The 20,785-nt window shown below is 34.1% G+C and overlaps 1 pseudogene; it reads left to right on the top strand.

Annotated features, from left to right (window-relative positions):
* Positions 1-19,147: 19,147 nt before the first annotated feature.
* Positions 19,148-19,970, top strand: LOC122902299 (annotated as a pseudogene).
* The last annotated feature ends 815 nt before the right edge of the window (positions 19,971-20,785 follow it).

The following is a 20,785-nucleotide window of genomic DNA, read 5'->3' as shown; positions in this document are numbered from 1 at the left end:
TTATCTTATCAATTTAATTCAAATTATTGTCTGTATAATATTCCTACACTCACAACATGCCTGTATCAACCTTGTTGAAAATGGAGTGGAATATTGGCATAATCTAATCTAGAATACACAAGGTATATAGAAAATAAACTTTTCAGGGCCTTGGAGAGTACGGCAGAGACATGATATTATAGTCTAGACACTACTGATATTATAGTGAAAAATACTGAGACACACCAAAAAACCAACTATAAATGACAGTCCAGATACTAAAATGATGTTAAAAAGAAAACATCTGAGGGGCACCTGGGTTAAAGCCACTGCCTTCGGCTCAGGTCATGATCCCAGGGTCCTGGGATTGAGGCCTGCATCGGACTCTCTGCTCAGCAGGGAGCCTGCTTCCCCTCTCTCTCTCTCTCTGTCTGCTTCTCTGCCTACTTGTGATCTTGGTCTGTCAAATAAATAAATAATAAATCTTAAAAAAAAAAAAAGAAGAAGAAGGAAACATCTGAAAGAGACATTTTACATATTTGTTGCAATTTAAATCCATAAAAGCACATATGCTGAATCCATGTATTACTTTGTAATTGAACTACTTCTTACATTATCAACTGTTGATAGCATGTTCTAGGGTGAGTAGAAGGGTTTATTATTATTTTTAAAATAATTTAAGTATGGTTCATAGTTTCCCTTCCACAATTGGGTAATATGATATAATGTCATTTTTTATATAAAATAAGTTACATTTAGGGATGCTTGACTGGCTCAGTGAAGAGTGTGCAACTCTTGATTTCAAGGTCATGAATTGGGGTCAAGCTCCATATTGGGTATAATGATTACTTACCTAAGTAAATAAACTTTAAAAAATGTTATATTTATTTGGTAAATACTGTTATTCAGAGTTGAAACTCTGTTGCAAATGATCTAGAACTACATATTATGTTTATAATACTTACTTTTCTCTTTAGGACAGCAGAAATTTAAAAAAAAATAGAAAAATATAAAGAAAAAAATTGAATCAATGGTAAAACCACTACCCAAACAAAATCTCTTTTGTTACTGGTGTCCCCCGCCCCATATATATCTCACAAATCTATATATATCACATTACCTATTTGTATGTATGTGTGTATATGTATCTATGTATCAATTAACTATCTATTTACCTATTTGTGTGCTTTATATTCACTTTAAATTTTAGTCTAAAATCTGGAGATATTTTTCAATAGTTACAAGAATTGGTTTAATGGGAAAAGATATGTATTTTAGCTTGAGTTTCTCCAGGAATCTTCAATATTTATCAATCTTCAATAATTCTGAGTAATTACCTAGAAGTTATATCAGTGTGAGTGGCACATTTATTGAATTTTTTTAAGGTTTCAATTATTTTCTTTCAATTTTCTTAGTCATAGGCTTTTTTTGTCAGTGTTTCTCAGTGAACAAAATGTGTGAATTTTGTATGACACTGTCAGAGTCATTTAACACCAAGGCTTCTTATAATATTTGTGAAGTATCAAGTTCCCACAAGATATAAAATCTGAGATTGGTGTTAATTGCCCACATTCCACTAATCCTCAAGTCATGAGATTAATGTCAATATGTTAAAAGACCATAAAAATGGTATGCAGTGTTCAGGCAGACAGGACATTGTTTGTCCCGAAACCGCAAAACTTTTTATTAGAAAGATTTTAAGTATCTCTACTTCATATGACTTTTTTAATGTGATTTATTCCTACAGGTATTACTTTGCTGATAAAAAGCTAAATTTTGAAGAAAAATTCTTTGGCAAAATGGATTACAAAACTATTGCTTTATATTAAATCTGACAGCCTACTTGATTTATATTTATATCATGTATACATTCAATTGACACATCCCTGCAGAAGTTTAATTTTGAGTATTTTTTGGTTTTTCCATATTTTTAAAATATGGTGTGCTAATATTTTATATGCTTTCATTGATCTATGTTTCCTTTTCCTGTCTACATGCAAAAAGATCCCATAATAACTAAGTAGTTAGTTCAGAATGTATAAACAGCCTGCTGTTATTTTTGATGGAGAAGAAAAATTGCCCATCAGTTCGTATTTCTAAAACTATGCTTTGTTCAAATCTTTCTGAATCATTTTAAATATCCCATTCTTGCATTCTTCTACAATTGTGCTACAAAAGCCCTACCCTCTCTGTGTTCAAGATATGAGATTATTTCATTTCTTTTTTTTTCTTTTTTTTTTGAGCCTATTTCATTTCTTTACGATGTCTTACACTTACTATTTGCTTTTTTTTTAGCATATTTATTCTGCCAAAAGAAGTGTTTTCTAATAAATGTTTGTCAAACATAAGAAATGGTAAAAGCATTAGAACTTTTACTGAACTTGTTTTTCAGTTTGGTAGAGAGGTGCTGCCGTGCTCATAAGTAATTGCCAAGAATATCCTTTGAAATTAAATGTCTTTGACTTTTTTTTTTTTTTTTGTCTTTAGTCCCATCTGAGTACCTCAAAAGTAAACACCTGTTGTTCTTTGGAATGGTTTTATTTTTTAACTGCAAAACTTACTTGAAACATTTAATTATTCCCCATAGAAACAAAAGATTGTGTTTATAAGTAACTACAGCTTTTATTTGGTGAACATAATGTCATTTTCACTTACTTTTATTCATATTCATTTTTTAAATTTCTTTAAATAAAATAACGTTAGTCTTCTTTCTTCAAAACAAAAGCTACAGCTTTACTAGATTGCCAATTGATGTTATTTCCACCTAAGTGATGCTGGCTTCATTTCCAATGAGGTTGGAGCTAGAACTTTATTAGCCAGATTGGCTTCTTTCAAATAAGCTGCAGAGACAAAAGAAAAAAAAATCCTAGTAATTAAAAGACATTACAGTGACAACACATAAGCTTCTGTGGTGGAATATAATAGAAGGAAAGTCCTAAGAATTAGGAAATGAGAAAAGGAAAAAAAAACAAAAACAAAACACAAACCATTGTGGCGAATGCTTGATTCCTTTTTGCACCCTTTTTTCCAATATAAGAGCTCTGGATTCCGAGTCTGGAAATATGAGTTCTAGTCTTGGCTCACTCATATACTAATGTTTTTATATTTGAGAACTTACTAAAATACTCAGCCCTATTTTTCTTATCTGAAGAATAAATGAAATAACTATGCCTTCCTAATACAGTATTCAAAAGGGTGAAGCTTGATTGAGTGTGTGAAATTAATTATATAATGGTTTGTTCTACACAAATTCAGCTAACAATTAATATAGATTTTTATGTTGTGCTGTGAATATTCCCTACTCTCATGATCAAGAGAAGACATCTATAAAATTACCTGAAATACAACAGACATTAAAATTGATTAAGAAGCCATTTAGTATGTAGCCACATTCATTTTCTTAACACTGTGTGATTCTTATGTGCCACGTATCACTCTTTAAAATAATGAAATTTGGGCACCTGGGTGGCTCAGTGAGATAAAGCCTCTGCCTTCACCTCAGGTCATGGTACCAGGGTCCTGAGATCGAGGCCCGCATTGGGCTCTCTGCTCAGCAGGGAGCCTGCTTCCTCCTCTCTCTCTGACTGCCACTCTGCCTACTTGTGATCTCTCTGTCAAAAAAATAAATAAAATCTTAAAAAAAATTAAAATAATGAAATTTTCTTACTTACCTTCTGTTAATTCATTGAAAAGGAGATGAACTATTCTTTGGCTTTGTATTTTTAGTGATTATTAAATTTCCTGACATTGAATGGATTCTGAACGTCTGTGTGTTATGCGCACAAAACATGAAGAGCTTTTCTCTAAATAAGGCATAAGCGGATTTCTCATGTGTCAAAATAGTGAAGTAAATGAAACACTAGAAGATATAAATCAGATTATATCTAGATGAAACTTCTTAGTACTCAAATTTATGCAAATATTCTAAGCATTACGGGTTCATTAAAGAACTCTATTATGGCCTAAATCCCAATGTTTCTCAATAGAAACACAATATTCCAGTACAAAATGTTACTTAATCAACTGTCCAGTAACAGCTGTGTAATTTTTCTGTGGTAGAACACACCTGATATGTTAAAATAGTGAAAAGAAGCTACTATTGGGACATACTTAAATTTTTATTAGTAACAAAGAAAATATCAACATATATGGCATCAAAACAGAATAGAACTGAAAATATTTTACACAGACATAAAAGGTGTAAAATGTGTGGAGTGTACATAATTATACACACAAATATTAAGCGTAGTGCAAATAAGGTCCCTCAAGTGTCATCTAGGTGACAGAAATGCAACTAATAAGAAACAGGTGTTTGTTAGCACTCTGGTACAGAAGTCTAGAGGAAGGAGAGGGCACATGTACAAGGAAAAAGGCATCCGTTAACAGCTGAACAATGGAAGATAGAACAACAGTCTTGGGAATTTGGGGGACTGTTATGAGGGTGACCAAGAGGCTATCGATCCTCAGGAAAAGAGAATCTGAGAGAGGCAAAAAGGAACATTCAGAAACTTCAATGAGTCAGTTTTAAGACCGTATTTTATTTCAAAGTGTAGAAAGGGAAAGTTCCTTCTACAATGCAATTACACAATTCTAAATTTTTACCTGTACAGAAATGGTATCATTGGATTTTAATGTCATCAGAATGATGGTGATAGTTTCCTGAGCATATATAGACTAGCAAGAGCATGGAAGATGTATTAAAATGGAATCTTGGAAATATATAGAATAGCAAGAGCATGGAAGATGCATTAAAACAGAATCTTGGAAATCACATATAGTAGTATAACAAAAAGCACAAATAAAATCCACATAGAAAGTACAATTGGGATGCCTGGATGGGTCAGTCAGTTAAACATCCGCCTTCGGTCAGGTCATGATCTCAGGGTCCTGGGATCCAGTCCTGAATCAGGCTCCCAGCTCAGTGGGGAATCTGCTTCACTCCCTGCTTGTCACTTCTCCTGCTCGCATGTGTGTGCTCTCTCTCTCTCTCTGTGTCAAATAAACATGAATCCTTAAAAGGAAAAAAAAAAAAAAGTACAATCAAACACTTGCAAGAAATCATGTGAAGTATGCGGCATCACAGAAGCCAAGGTAGAAGTTTGAAGGCTGATCAGGGAGCCAAATTTATCAGGCTTAAGTTAGATCCAGATAGCTCAGGGGATGTTGAATATGGCAATAAGTTAGAAGAGTAGTGGATAATGTAATAAAATGGGGAGTGAAGAAGTACAAGTGTGGACGGAGTCTTTAAAATTGTTTTATAAGTTTAGTAGGGCAACTGAGACCATTATTTGAGGTAAAGCCAGAGTGAAGGAAAGTTTCACTACGCAAATGATTAAATATGATCACATGCAAAGGAAATGTGCAAGTTGAAAAATGCAAAATTGAAGGCACAGAGAGGAATAGGCAAGAGTATATGTGATCAAAAGGTAAAGTGGTAAGTACTAAATACAGCAATTTGGAATTGGAAGGAAGAACAAAGCACAAACTAATGTAGCAAGAAAGTATCTCTAGAGCTGTGCTTTATTTTGAGTTGTATTAACTTTGTAACCTTAGGCAAAGCATTTCATGTCTTGGGATCTATTTCCTTATTGAGGAAGATATAGATATACCTATATAAGATATAGGTAATAAGCAGGTAAGACTCACCTACATAGTACTGTATGAAAATACAAGGGAAAATAAAAATGCTTCATCAGTTAATAAATGTACAAAGATGGTTGATGTTATTATTTCTCAGAAATAAGACTTTGGAAACCATTATGAGGAAAGCAGCAAAAATGTTCCGTGATTCTTACTGTGTAATGATTTAATGAGCCTGGGTTAGTTAATAGGTTAAATTTGCATAGAGCACATTTTTTTTTATTATTACTTGCACAACTTACTGATAGTTAGCATACTACATAATATCCCATTAAAATACTCCTCAGTTGAGATATTTAATTTAAATTACATCCATAGATGCATTCTTCCCAACTCTAAAACAAATTTCCCATGAATGTACCCCAAGTTATGAAATAAAGGACTCTTTTAATTGGTCTTATACATTCATATAATTTGAACAGTACGTAAGTAGCAATAAAAGTTGCAATAGCCCTTAGGACTTACACATGACAAGCAGCCTGTGGTAAGCAATAAAGATGCAAGGATAACAATATGAATCAGTTTTCTAAGTATACTATTCACAGTGAGAGAGCAATAGCATAGAACGTATTTTTATTTGTACATGCAAAAATAGTTCCCGATACTAAAAATGTCATCATATGATATTGCAAAGAATACTTCAACCTACTGCTCCTAGAGGAATTCATAACAATCTAACTAGCAGTTTTCATTCTCTGTAGATTTCAAAATGCAAATTGATTTGTTTTTGTTTTGTTTTTTTTCCTCGTTTAGGGAAAGAGAATATGTCCCTGCTGCCCCATGAGATTCTTTTAGATTTCTTTGACTGAAGGTAAAATACTTATTAGTACTTAGGAGGAAGTGCCCCTGGAGTCATACTTAAATCATAAAAGTTGCCTAGAATCCATCAACTAATTTTTAGAATCATGTGGAATTTCAAATTGATTAAATATCTTAAAATATATATTTTTTAAATCAACCCAGAGATTCATTATGCTTTAATTCTTATTTTTAATGGAAAATAAAAAAGAAAAGTTGTATCATAAACCCTTTCTTTAAAAGTGCTTGTATTAAAACTACACTAACTGTTGAAGGTAATTTATCATGTAATATTTAAGATAGGGGTAGAAAATGTTTTATAGATGCAGGAAGGCAATGAAAACTATTTTCTTTAATCACAAACTGGAGAGCTCTCAGCTAAAATGATACTGTTTAACAAATACTCATAGCAGTCCCTTCTTTTCTGTGGGGGGATACATTGTATGAGCTTTGGCGGATGCCTGAAATCCCACAGTACTGAATCCTTTATCTACTATGTTTTCTCATACATACATACTTACGACAAAATGTTATTTGTAAATTAGGTAAAACAGGAGATTAACAACAATTACTAATAATATTAAATTAAATTGATTTTAACAATATACTGTAGTCAAAGTTGTTTGAATATGGCCTCTTTGTCTCTCTCTCAAAATATCTTATTGTACTCTACTCACTCTCTTCTTGTGATGATGTGAGGTAGTAAAATGTCTATGTGACAAGATGAGGTTAAGGGAATGACAAAGACACTGTGCTATTACATTCAGCTATTACTGAGCCTCTGACAATAAGTAGGAAGGAGGATCATCTACTTCCTTGACCGTGGCTGAGCACAAAGAACCCAAACCATAGAAGTTGAATCTTTGGACAAGGAGGGATCACTGTATGGTGTATAGTCTACACATCACGCAGGGAAGCTGCAAATACAGTGATATACACCCTACTTCTTCCCCATGGAAGGAACTTGGAAAATAATATTACAATAAAATGTATAAAGTTCTATAATAGGTGCAGTGTGGTTGTGGAAATAAATACAGTGCCTGAACATAGATGAACAGGGAGTATTTAGGTATGGGCAGATATCCAAAAGATTTCTGTTGGGGAAACACTCTCGCTGTACTAGGCATTTTTTCAGGACTTGGCCAGAGTTTATACGTAAAGGATGAAGGCATGAGCATGATGAGGGGCCCACAGGTAGTTAAGTGTAGTTTGCCTGAAGATAGAGATGACAGAAATGACTGTGAAGTCAAAGCATGAATCCCTTCCATAACAGGCTAAGAACTTAGAGATTTATTTCTACAATGTAGGTGGTAAGAAGCCCATTCTAATAGTTAAGGTAATTTTAAGACAGTCACATTAGAAAGATTATTCTGACCACAGTGCTCATGGAAGCAGAGAAGAGGAGGCCAAAAGAAGTGGAGGAAAATTATGTGTGGATAATATGAAGATGAGGGAACTCAGTATAAAAGTGGTTTCCTTTAGTTATTCATTTGATGTGATAGACAAAGTATAGAATAATGTATATGCACTCGCCAGTTTTAGACATGGGTACTGGATGCTTATTGTAAAAAATCAAAAAAGGTATAAAGAAAAGCAAATGCCTTTATGGAAAGAGATGGACTACATAATGAGTGGCTTCAGTTATATTAAAATTAAGGCACTGTCTGGCAAAAAGTAACAAGTCAGGAAACAACAAATGTTGGCAAAGATGTGGAGAAAGGGGACCCCTCCTACACTGTTGGTGGGAATGCAAGCTGGTACTGCCATTCTGGAAAACAGCATGGAGGTTTCTCAAGGTGTTAAAAATAGAGCTATCCTATGACCCAACAATTGCACTACCAGGTATTTATCCTAAAGATACAGAGTTAGTGAAAAAAGGGGGGCACGTGCACTCCAAAGAGTCATAGCAGTAATATCCACAATAGCCAAACTGTGGAAGGAGCTGAGATGTCCTTCAACAGATGAATGGATAAAGAAGTGGTCCATATAGACAATGGAATATTACTCAACCATCAGAAAGGATGAATACCCACCATTTGAATCTACATGGATGGAACTGGAGGGCATTATGCTAAGTGACATAAGTCAAGCAGAGAAAGACAATTATCATATGGTTTCACTTATATGTGGAACATAAGGAATAGCATGGAGGACCACAGTGGGATGGGGGGAGGAATTGACTGGGAAGCAATCAGAGAGGGAGACAAACCATGAGAGACTCTGGACTCTGGGAAACAAACTGAGGGTTGCTGGAGGGGAGGGGGTTTGAAGGATGGGTAACCAGGTGTTGGATATTAAGGAGGCATGCGTTGTGATGAGCACTGGGTGTTATACACAACTATCGAATCATTGGCCACCATATATATAAAAAAAAAAAATGATGTACTCTATGTTGGCTAATAATAAAAAAAATAATAAAAAAAAGAAAACAAAAATAAGGCCTTGTCAAGAAATTAATTGAATAGCCGTAAACTCTAAGTATGGTAAAGATTCTCAGGGCTATGCAGCCTGGGGGTGGGGGATTCAGGATACTTGGTATAGGAATATCGAGTGAATGGGTCACCAGTGATGTTAAAGTGCTGTTAGTTGAATCAAAATGTTTTAATACTGGAACACAGGAAATAGAAATTGGTATGGAGTCTTCAGAAAGGCATTATTACACAAGTGAAGACATAGTTGCACTTCTACTTGGAAAATTGTTAAAGAAAACTATCCGGGCAGAGTCCGCTAGTTGTCTTCCCCGTGATATCTGGCCACCTCTTCTTTATAATAATAAACATTTTAGTTGAGTACATGACCATCTAGCCAAAACAAATTTCCCAAGCTACCGCATAGCCAGATGTAGCCTTGCAGCTAGGTCCCTAGCAATGAAATACAAGCAGAAATGATGTATGCACTTTCCACATCATGCAGACTAGAATGCGGACTTAGAAGTGGGAGTTGAAGGGGTAATTTTAAAGACAAGAGCCAAGTTACCGTTTGATGATGACAAAAGCAACCGCATAGAGCTTTGGTCCTCGACAACATAAATGACAATCATAAACTGCTGACACTCAGTCAATGAAAGTGAAATGCAATTTTACTTTTACTAAGACGTTGTTATTTTGTCTTGTTATCTCAACAGATGCAAGAACATGTTCTGAGGTCATTCTATATATGCACAGTAAAGGTACTGACGAGTGATAGTTACTCATATAGAAATTAAAAAAAAACTATGAAGAACATATTGAATTAGCTTTTAGCAAACAAGTATCCAATGGCTATGCTTGTAATGATGAAAGTAAACAAAGCTAGGATACTTAACAAAGCACTTTGGGTATATGCACAAATCACAGAAGGTTTCAGTTATTTGAACTAAGACTAAAGCAGTGTGCCGAGAGACAATACCATCCTACTCCTATCTTATAACATCTAACCCTATATATTTAATCCTGTATTGTTTAATTATCCTGATGGTTTCCTGTATTCTAAGGATAGGGAAAATTAATAAATATTAAATTGCCAATTGGTAATATCAAATAGTAGGTAATCTTTATAATTAAAAATGAAAAATAAATATGATTATTTCAGACCCAGGAAGTGACCTGTGCTAGTTAAGGTCCTTGTCTAAGCATTATACAAATTTAAAATTTATAATTCACACAAATGACTTTATTTATACCTTAAAATAAATATTTGAGGTTAGAGTACCACTTTAAATATGAACAAATGGAAGCTCAGAAAGTTTAAGTTCTATACTGTGAGTGATGTCTGGGTTATTTAATCCCAATAACTAATCCTGTCATCACTGCACTATTCTCCCTTCCATGTGCAAATCCAGTATATGTTGATCATTTACAACATACCAGTAACTGTGCTGTGCTCTTTACATATCTTAACTCTCAAAATTCTCTTTGATTTGCAGGTGAAAAATAGTTTCTGTGAGGTGTGAGATTACCCATTTCATATGCTAAAAAATCTTGACTTAAATCCTAGTTAGAAATGAAACTTTGTGCTTTTAACCACTATTCTCTATCGTTTATATATTTGTTTGTGAATAAAAATTTGCCAAATCCAAAGAATGCTTGTTTCATAATGTCATATTCATAGTTATTAGATATTAAGTATTAATTAGTTAAATGATCAGGGGAAGCCTCATTCATTACAGAAAATCAAGGCTGGATAATTAGAGAGTGCTCTGGGAGATGCAATAATATGATGTCTCTCTGAGTGCCTGTGCAAAGATTAGGTATTTATAGAGGTTGAGAGGGCCAAACCTATTCCCTTAACTTGAAAATAATCTCCCTTTGCAGTCTTTCCATGCTAAGTAAAAGCTCCAATTTTAATCTGTTGACACAAGGCAATGGTAATTCTTGTTACTGAAATGTTATCTGGAGAATATGGTACATTACAATATTTTCAGGCATTAGAAATTTTCTCAAATTAATTTATTTGAGGTTTTTTTTTCCCCCCTAGGAGAATCCTAAACCAATAGACTACAGTGATGAGTTGTATATTGTCTGATGATAAAAGGAAGGCTCTAGAAGGGTCTAGTGTCATTTAAAAAAAAAAAATGTGTTTATTGCCCTAGTTTCTCTGATGCACATACAACCCAAAGCAGTGCATTGTTCAGATTTGAGTTGACTGGTTTATTTGTATTTATTTAACTGATACTATTTATAGTTTCTGTAGGTCATGCACACACGTTAAGATGTATTTTTCAGTGAAAACCTATCTCTTTGTTTAAAACTGTCATCGTGGGCAAGCTCCATTTTATGTACATAGACACTGATGTCCAGGTTCAAAACCAAGGTATTTTTAACGACTTTCCTTTTCGGAGAAGAGGTGGTTTTCTTCAACACTGCTTCCTTCATTGTGCTTTGTACATCAGTATTTTCTGTTGCTCTTGACATTACCTATGTAGTCATAATATTACAGATGCAATGGCAGAAGTACACAGACTGGTCCTCTGGGGCATGTTTTTCAGTTCATAATATCCCACAGACAAGAGCATCTAAGTGTCAATTCCGGGATAGATATTCTCATAAAATGACCAGAATTCTAACTGTATGCTTTGTGCTTCTATTGGTGCTAAAAAGGCTGTGTCATATGTTTAGTTTTAAAAATAGCCAGAGTACTGAAATAACTTTACACATCATCCAACTCATGTTTCTGAAACTGCACTGTATCCTCTCACTTGTTTCCAGAACTTTCTTGTGATTTACATCTTCCAGATTTATTTATTTTTAAAGATCTGTCTTGTTTTTCTTGTCGACAACTACATAGACCAATGCAAGATGACCATTAGAAGACTTTAGTCAGCTTTGAATAGATCAGTCAATAATGCCATCTTTCATATGAACTTAATGTAGTGCTTTTAATGTTAACTATAGGAACAAGTGTAATATTAGAAGTCAAAGAGTGGAGAACTAACCAAGGCTCATTTTCTCAGCTCATTAATTTTCAAGTGCAGTTGTACTTGGATTGTTCATAAAGATGCTTAAGTACAGCAGATACCCTTTCAAAACCACAAGGCAAGGTTTGATCATTTTTTCCTACATTTTTATCAGAGAGAAAAAGTGCTATGAATATATTACACATGTTGCAAATAGCATCTTCTCTGTAGTAGACCTATGGGAACTGAGACAGAATCTTGCACATTGCACCCAAAGTTACCTCAAATTAAAATAAACAGATCAGTATGATGAGTGAAATTTCTAAATTCTATGCAAATATTGTACGTTAACAAATGACAAAAACCAAGCGCACTCCATTCAGGAATACTCAAATGTGACTTAGATAATCCTGAAGAATATATGAATGTGTATGAATGCAGCATGTACATAAACATGGATCAATTCATACAAGATATATTTTAATCAAACTAAGCAATTGAAATAAAAATGTTTTTAAATAAAAAAGAAGCAAAACTATCTATTTCATGGCTTACACGTGCATGTAACCAACATTTATCAAGTTCTTCCACTGGGCCAATTGTGGCAATTCTGGTAGTAAAAATATGTGATGAAACTAGATGTCTGAGCTTCAGAATTTTGATGCCACATTGGTTGTGGGTATGGAAGATAGAGAGATAAAGGCACACATTCTGAAGTCAACCGGAGAAGATTTTGTGGAGACAGAGTAAGAAGAGAGAGTAGGCTTTGCAATAGCTACATGTTCGTTCTCAGCCAGTGAAATCTCCATAGAAATGTGAGATAATGCAGGGTTTGAATTCCCTGGTGTATGGATTTGCCTAAATTATCATCTTTTGTTCTTTCTATGTATAGATAGATTCATAAACAGTAACTGTTCTCTTTTTCTCTTGTTTTTAATCTCTAGTTCATATTTTCTTTTTTTAAAAGATTTTATTTATTTATTTGAAATAGAGACAGTGATAAAAGAAACACAAGCAGGGGGAGTGGGAGAGGGAGAAACAGGCTTCCCCCTGAACAGGGAGCCCAATGCAGGGCGATCTCAGGACCCTGGGATCATGCATAACCTGAGCTGAAGGCAGACACTTAATGACTGACCTACCCAGGCGCCCTTGTTCATGTTTTCTTAATGGTTTATTTGTCAGTCAAAATACCTGTGTTCTACTTTTTATTTAATTTCATCTCCAGCAAGATTACAAATGTTTCTGAGTGTGTGAGGCTGGTATGTCTTCATTATACATACAGTGTTTTCCCTCTGTTAGTCACAAGCAGGCAATCCATAGATAAAATTCTGAGTGATAGAAATATTGAGTTCAATTTTTCAGAAATTCTCTAAAGTTTTATAGATGTTATGACCTATTTGGTTTTCCAGTAGATAAATAAGACGGCTTGCTTCATGTCACATCCATTCAGATTTATATTACTTCTGCCTTTAAACTATGCAAATATGCCTGAAAATGGCTAGTTCTATACTGTCATTATCTACGTCGATAGCATCACCATCCCATCTAAGGTATTAGTTAATGTACCTTTTAATATTTATTATTTTAATATAATAAAATGTATTTTAAATAGCATGTGAATATTCATTATGCATGATGATTTAATTCTAAAGAAAACCCCATTTATTCATTTCATGGTGCAGAGATCAAAACACATGCTCAACTTCGACTAGACTGCCTTGTAATATTAACCACATAACCTGATCAGAGATTTAAATATATATTAACACAAACTGACAATATTAATTCCAAATGCATGTGGCTTTTCTAATTAGTCATAAACTTTACTTGAATAAGCTACTGAAGCATATAGTAGAAGAAAGGAAGTAGTTCTTGGCAGGAAATAGAGTTTGTTACTTTAATTTACTCAAAAAACTGTAATGCAATATGTAAATCATGAGAGTAATATAAAAAAAAAGTGGAATATTATTTTATGAGCCCTTGGTTGGTTACTTGTCAGAAGCATAGAAGTATAAAACCAAAAAAAAAAAAGTTTTTCAGATTAATTATTTTAACATAGACAGTACTGTTTCACTGCAAATGGACTTCTAAAAGTGTTTTTGGAATTATCTTTGAGACTATTAACCCAAGGACACTTACCTTATATAAAAACGCTTAAAAACAAATTTCTTTCTGGACTGAATTACAAAATATTAAACCTGTATTTATCAAGCCTTAGTAGACAAAATAAAAAGCTGAAACTATAAAGTCTAAAGTAGCCATCTATATAACCCCAAATTCCATTAAAAGCTAATGTTTCCCAGAAAAAAGCATGTGCTCCAACACTCATGCAACTGCTGTGTTCTTACTTGATGCAGTTACATGAAGCGAACCTGATGATTTCTGAGTCTCACACATCAGTGTGCCTTTTCAGCCAGTGGTCGTTTACAAAGCTGGTTTATCCTTCGAAAATGCGTATCTGAATGAATGGATGAGTGAATGCACCCCCTGATGGTTTGAAAGTATGGCTCCCTTAGAGCTGACTAAGCCCTAGATTTTGCTAGTGTTGATAATCAAGTTCCTGTGTTTTCCCATATGTGGTAAAGATATCAAGACTTCTAGAGCTCAATCATATCTGATATATATATATTTTTTCTTTTTGTCCCCAATAATATTATATTTCCTTTCTTTCTTTAACTGAACGAAGGAGTGTCACACTGATTTTAGCCAATTTATTTTGAGTATAGGTAGTGTGCTTCATATCCAGGCCAAAACACTGAATTACTGGTGCTAGCCCATCGGTCCCCTCTTCCCACGGATAATAAGATCACATGATCCAGATACATCACAAGATGATCTCAGTCTCTGCCATCCTCTACTCCTGGTGACTTTGAACACAAGAGTTCACAATGCTGCATGCCGAGTATGTACCATGGAAGAGAAAAGTGTATTTTAGTTTTTATCCCAGGTATTTTTAAGGCATATTTATTATTCTGATATTCCATCATAATCAACCCTAGTTTCTTTCTATTTTTCTTTTTTTTTTTTTTAAAGATTTTATTTATTTGTCAGAGAGAGAGAGGGAGAGAGAGCGAGCACTGGCAGACAGAATGGCAGGCAGAGGCAGAGGGAGAAGCAGGCTCCCTGCCGAGCAAGGAGCCCGATGTGGGACTCGATCACAGGACGCTGGGATCATGACCTGAGCCGAAGGCAGCTGCTTAACCAACTGAGCCACCCAGGTGTCCCAATTTCTATTTTTCTATATTTATATATATAGTTTATAGTTTTATTAAACCATATATATTTTTATATATAAATACACATATATGTAAATACATGTATACTTATGTAATACTTGTACAAACTTACACTTAATGACTCTGATGTTTCATATTATTAGAGATCCTGACTAATGTCTCAGATAAGATAGATGGATGTACTCCCATGTTTTTTTTACTGTTCTTCTTTATATCCATCATTCACCTCCTGGATTGGAGATCACCCCAATCTGTTGGTTTAGAAACAGATAGCTATAGATGCGTTTTCTGGATGCAGCCTAGCTACTTAATTTGTGCTATTGTCTTTCTTTCATTTGCCTTAATTCTCTGTTCTTCATTATTATTTTTATGATATGCAAGACATATATTTTTAAATGGGTACTCAAGGATATCTTTCATTTATATTTCTCTTTTTCCACATTTGTTGAGATATGATTGATGTATCATTGTATAAATTTAAAGTGCACAATATGTTGATTTATTTTTTGCATTGCAAAATGATTACCACTATAGCCTTTGCGAGTATCTATACCACATCACATATTTACCATTTCTTTTCTGTGGTGAGAACATTTAATATCTACTCTCTTAGCAACTTTCAAGTATATAATGGAATATTATTCATTATAATCACCATTCTGTAAATTAGATTCCCAAAACTTATTCACCTTACAACTAGAAGTTTGTACTCTTTGATCTTTAAAATATCACTTCATATATTCCAGTGGCAAATTCTTCATGAGATTTACAGCCTATCCACATGCCTTTGCTGCATTACTTCTTACTGCCTAATTATTTTTAACAATTCCTACAGGTGAGTTTGTTTTCCCATGTAGATTTCACTCTATGGTCTAAACCCCAGAACATCCTGTAGTGAACAACAGAAATTTTTACCAAGATACCAAACAGTATTCTCATGAATAGTTTTTCCATCAAGTAAATTGTGTGATTTGATTATATTTTAGTTTTTAATTTTTTCTGTCCCTTCCCTCTTAAGTTAACATAACAAATTGCTTGAGTGAATTTAGCAGTCATTTAAAATTCACAACTTTGGATGTAGAGTGATGAGTAAAACCCAGACTTTCAAAGGTAATGCAGACTCACCTCCGAGAAGTCAGTATGATCTGTGCTGCTCTAATGCTTGCTTTGTAAATGTGACTTTGATCCAAAGCAACTGATATTTTAAAGGAACAATGCAAACATAATGTGAATTTTGAATTTGCTTACATTTTGTCCGCAAGAAACATCAGGTGAGCACAGGAAGTTGAACCAACCTGAACAGAGCTGTCTAAGAATACATAAAATGCAACACGTAGACACCTCAAACACCTATCAACCGACCTCTGTTCACTGCATGTGTTGTGAACTCACGCATTCACATGTCTTGTTTTAACTTTTGTTGCAGATCAGAGAACTCACAAGCTATAACCCCTCTTATAACCATTTCCAAAGCCAACGTCAGATCTTTTTCAAGGTCAAGTGACATAGTCATTGTGAAATATATATCTGTTTTAACTATTTAACATGTAAAAATGTGCTATTATGTTTCATTCTTTTATTTCATGTATCACTGAAGAAATTTTGAGTGTTGTGCCTCCAATCCCTTTTTCCCCTACAAACTTTGTGGTTTTATTGTGCAATGATGCATAGCATGGTGATTTGTTAAAAACTCCAATGTCATGCTATAGTGAAAAGACAGTACTTGAATTAAAAGTAAAATCAGTAAAATCTGGGTAAGAGTGGATGCTAGCAGCCTATGCCTGCATGTAGTCCAAGGAAAATGTTCGAGCATGGCAGCTGTTTACTGGGAAGAGTCTCCAAGGAGTCAGTCATGAAATGATGTGCCTGCACTGCATAGGACTACAAACAGACAATCCCAATGCACAGAAATCAGAAAGAAATTGGCTCAATTCAGAATTACAAGAAAGAGATAGTGAAGAAGCCCTCATACGTGATAACAGTGTCCCCAGACCTGATCATCATCAAATGACAGAATGACATCCACATATATGACCCAGTTGCATCAGTGATGTTACATCTCTTTCAGCTACACTCCATATACCAAGAGCAAATACAAAATAATTCAATATTCACTCCCATAAGAAAAGACGGAGGAAACCTGCCAGTGTACGTTTTGCAAAAATGTGTTAAAAACATGAAAACAGACCATTCGTAAATAAGGATTTGCTCTACATTTATATATGTGTAAATATATATTTAATTATAGCATAGTGTTAGATGTTGGGTAATATAAATTTTAAAGTTCTAGTTATTTAATTCATGTCAGAAGAAATCAGTTATAGTTTAACAACCTATCTACTAATGTGTCTTTTCCTTTTTTCCCTCATGTTTTGTGTCGTTTCTTTATCTTTTTGTGGTATTTATTTAAGCTTACATATCCTAAATCTTATTATAAGTACATTGCACCCTCATATTATCTTTGAACCAGTATTTTAATTTTTTTTCTTAGCCTTCACCAAGGGAAATCACTTCAGTAATGAGTCTGTCTTACTTTATATATTTTGCAATGAAAGAAAGCTTAAGAATTTCTGTAATACATGAGTCAATTCTTAGATATTAATGCATAATTACCATGTGGATTATTCAATTTATAATTGAATTTGATCTGATATATTCAATTTAGGTATTGTGAATTCTTACATTTCTTGTGCAAATTTCAGTTCAAAGACTGAGGCAAAGCATTTATTGAATATATACAAATATTACATATAATATCATTTGATATTTTTTAAAAATTAAGAAAAGCAGTATATATGAAATAATTTTTAGCTAGTTTTCATGTACAATCATAAAATGTACTGTCTTCCTTTATTGAGTATGATTATTCTTTTTAAAATAAACTTTCAATATTCATTTATATATTATTTAACAACACATAGTTATTAAATGTCTAAAATTTATATGTAAAGGTATTTGAGATATGTCCATATAATTTTAAGACAAAAACAGAAAATGCCTTTTCTCTGTATTATATATTATATATATATTATATTTATATATATTTGAGGTTTTGTTTTGTTTTTGTTTTCTTCTCTCAATAGTGATAAGTGCCACTGTGTAAAATAATATGAAAATTAGGGAAATAATAATATGAAAATTGGGGAAAATTAGGAAAAGTATCACTGAGGGGATTACATTTGAGCTAAGACCTAAACGAGATGACATGAAAATATCTGAGACTCAAGTTCCTAAGCAAAAGAAACAGTAAGAGCAAAACCCTCTTGATGTACAGTTCCTGAAGTCTTTGTTGAAATCAAGGAGACTAGGGGCGCCTGGGTGGCTCAGTGGGTTAAGCTGCTGCCTTCAGCTCAGGTCATGATCTCAGGGTCCTGGGATCAAGTCCTGAATCATGCTCTCTGCTCAGCAGGGAGCCTGCTTCCTCCTTTCTCTCTCTGCCTGCCTCTCTGCCTACTTGTGATCTCTGTCAAATAAATAAATAAAATCTTTAAAAAAAAAAGAAATCAAGGAGACTAGAGCAAATAAGAGATATTAATTACAAATGAGATCAAAGGGTTAGTGTGTTGCAAGATTATATTCTGTAGCAAATTGTAAACTAAATTTATGTTGGCTTTTATCACTTTATCACTATAAATTATGAGAGTGAGATACCAGCCATTGGATAATTTTGAACAAAGGATCTGATTTCAGAATTAAAAAGAACATTTTGGCTGTCATGTTGAGAATATGTGGAAGCAAGATGATCAATTACATTTCTATTACAATAATCCAGAGGATTGTGGTGGTTTAGATTTGGGTTGTATTGGTGTAGGTGAGAGCTGTTGTAAAATACGTGGATATTTTTTAAGGTAATTTGGGTGAGAGAGTAAAAGAGGACTCAAATAATTCTATAGATTTATGACCTGGGTCACTTCAATAATGGAATAGCCATGTACCAAGTGGGTGAATTCTGAAGAATAAATAGCTTTGGAGAAGAAATGAGAAGTTCAGTTTTGGACATATAAATAATACAGTATTATATACTTCAGTAATATGTTAAGAAGAAAGTTGGCGGGTAGTTTCAGGAACCTTCTTGAACCCGCACCTCTGCAGGAGCCACAGTCAGATCCGCACCAGAACTATGTTTCACAACCAGTATGACAAGGATGTCACTGTTTGGAGCCCTCAGGACAGGGTTCACTAAACTGAGTATGCAATGGAAGCTGTCAAGCAAGGTTCAGCCACAGTCGGTCTGAAATCAAAAACCCATGCAGTGTTGGTTGCACTGAAGAGGGCACAGTCAGAGCTTGCAGCTCATCAGAAAAATATTCTCCATGTTGACAACCATCTTGGTATCTCAACTGTGGGACTTACTGCTTATGCTAGACTGTTACACAATTTTATGTGCCAGGAGTGTTTGGATTCCAGATTTGTATTTGACAGACCTCTTCCTGTGTCTTGTCTTATATCGCTAATTGGAAGCAAGACCCAGATACCAACCCAATGATATGGCTGGAGACCATATGGTGTTGGACTGCTTATTGCTGGTTATGATGATATGGGCCCTCACATTTTCCAAACCTGTCCATCTGCCAACTATTTTGACTGTAGAGCCATGTCCATTGGAGCCTGTTCTCAATCAGCTCGTACTTACTTGGAGAGACATATGTCTGGATTTATGGAGTGCAATTTAAATGAACTGGTTAAACATGGTTTGCATGCCTTACAAGAGATGCTTCTGGCAGAACAGGACCTCACTACAAAGAATGTTTTCATTGGAATTGTTGGTAAAGACTTGGGGTTTATGATTTATATGATGATGATGTATCTCCATTCCTGGAAGGTTTTGAAGAAAGACCACAGAGAAAGGCACAGCCTGCTCAACCTGCTGATGAACCTGCAGAAAAGGCTGATGAACCAATGGAACATTAAGTTACAAGCCAGTCTATGTGTGTATTAGCAAATCTGTAGGAATGCAAGAACATGTGCTGATGACAGTAATCTATAGTTTGAACCAAAAGATGCAGGGTGGTCTTATGGTAAGTTTTAGGAATCAGTCCAGATGTGTTTTTCCTAAGCAATTTGTCTGAGACCATATAATGGTATGATTTTTCTTTGAGAGGGTCTATATAATCATTTTCTAGTAAGTGTAGTTATCTGTACTAATGTTTTTATATGAAGAACATACTGTCTTCGTGTTTTGAAAGACAGCTGTGAAATAAAATTGTTTCACCTGCCAAAAAAAAAAAAAAGAAGAGGAAGAAGAAGAAAGTTGGCTATATCAATCTAGACATCAGGGAGATTCTAGGATGAATATATATATATATATATATGATGAATTTAAATAAATACATATATATATATTTGAATTCGTCAGCATTTTAATAATATTTAAAGAATTAAATAACTAAGGAAGTGGGGGAGAAAAGTCCAAGCCATGAGTAACAGGAAGTTCCAACTCTGAGAATCTGATGGATGAGAAAAAATATAAACTAAGAAGTGAAATTTAAAGAAAAGAAAAAGAAAATGAAGCATAGCCAAAGCCAAAGGAAGAAAAATAGTTACTGAAAGAGGATTAGTCCTAATCTGTCAAAAATTGTTGATGAATACAGTAAGAGAGAATAGATATTAAACAAGGAGAAAAGAATTTTCAGCCAAGTAGTGGGAAAACATCTCAGTGGAATGCATGAAGAGACAGAGAGTGCAGTAGGAAAAAAAAAAAAAGGAGAGAGAGAGAAAGAGAAAGTAAAGATAGTGCTCTCGATAGTACTCATAATAA

The sequence above is a fragment of the Neovison vison genome, chromosome 1 (genome assembly GCF_020171115.1).
Source record: "Neovison vison isolate M4711 chromosome 1, ASM_NN_V1, whole genome shotgun sequence".
In the NCBI taxonomy this organism is placed as follows: Eukaryota; Metazoa; Chordata; class Mammalia; order Carnivora; family Mustelidae; genus Neogale; species Neogale vison.
This window is presented reverse-complemented; position numbering and strand designations above follow the sequence as displayed.